This window comes from Frankliniella occidentalis, unplaced genomic scaffold (assembly GCF_000697945.3).
Source record: "Frankliniella occidentalis isolate FOCC.00 unplaced genomic scaffold, Focc_3.1 Scaffold477, whole genome shotgun sequence".
Taxonomy (NCBI): Eukaryota; Metazoa; Arthropoda; class Insecta; order Thysanoptera; family Thripidae; genus Frankliniella; species Frankliniella occidentalis.
Genome location: NW_026267595.1, coordinates 106,110 through 106,788, shown reverse-complemented (window position 1 = coordinate 106,788; position 679 = coordinate 106,110).

The following is a 679-nucleotide window of genomic DNA, read 5'->3' as shown; positions in this document are numbered from 1 at the left end:
GTGTACTTATTTAAAAATCTACAATTGTTCACATTTTCATTTTGTTTAGGTACACTTCAAAAATTTGTGGGTTCATACAAATAAAGAATTGAAGTGTGCAACAAGTTTTGAATTTGCAATGTTTTCATGGAACCTAAATCATACAGTTTGCAGACAAGGGTACTAGGAAGTTAAACATGTAAAAATAAGGTGAAACCATTTTGCATTTATTTCTTTATTTTTGGATAATGATGTCATCCTACATAAGTTTGGTTCTAATAACACATTGAAATGGACCAATTTTGACACACAATCTGAGGACAAAAGGTACAGACACAATGTGAGGACCAAGGCACAGACACAATAAAAGGACAGTATGAAGGTATAATACAATGGTTAAGTTCCAAGATATATCACTTCAGACTAAATTCGACGCGCACACTGAGAGAAATGTTTCGTTGCAGCGATCAAAAATTGTTCGATCAGTCCGGATTAGTCATGACCATCAAAATTTTGGTCGCAGCAACTAAACGTTTGGTTACAGCAACCAAAATTTCGGTGACAGCAACTAAAATTTTGATGCCTGTGACTAAGCCGGACTGACCGAACAAAATTTGGTCGTGGGTATCAAAATTTTGATGGCTGCAACGAAACATTTTTCTCAGTGCATCGCCTGGGCTCCAACGCGTCCGAGTCCAGC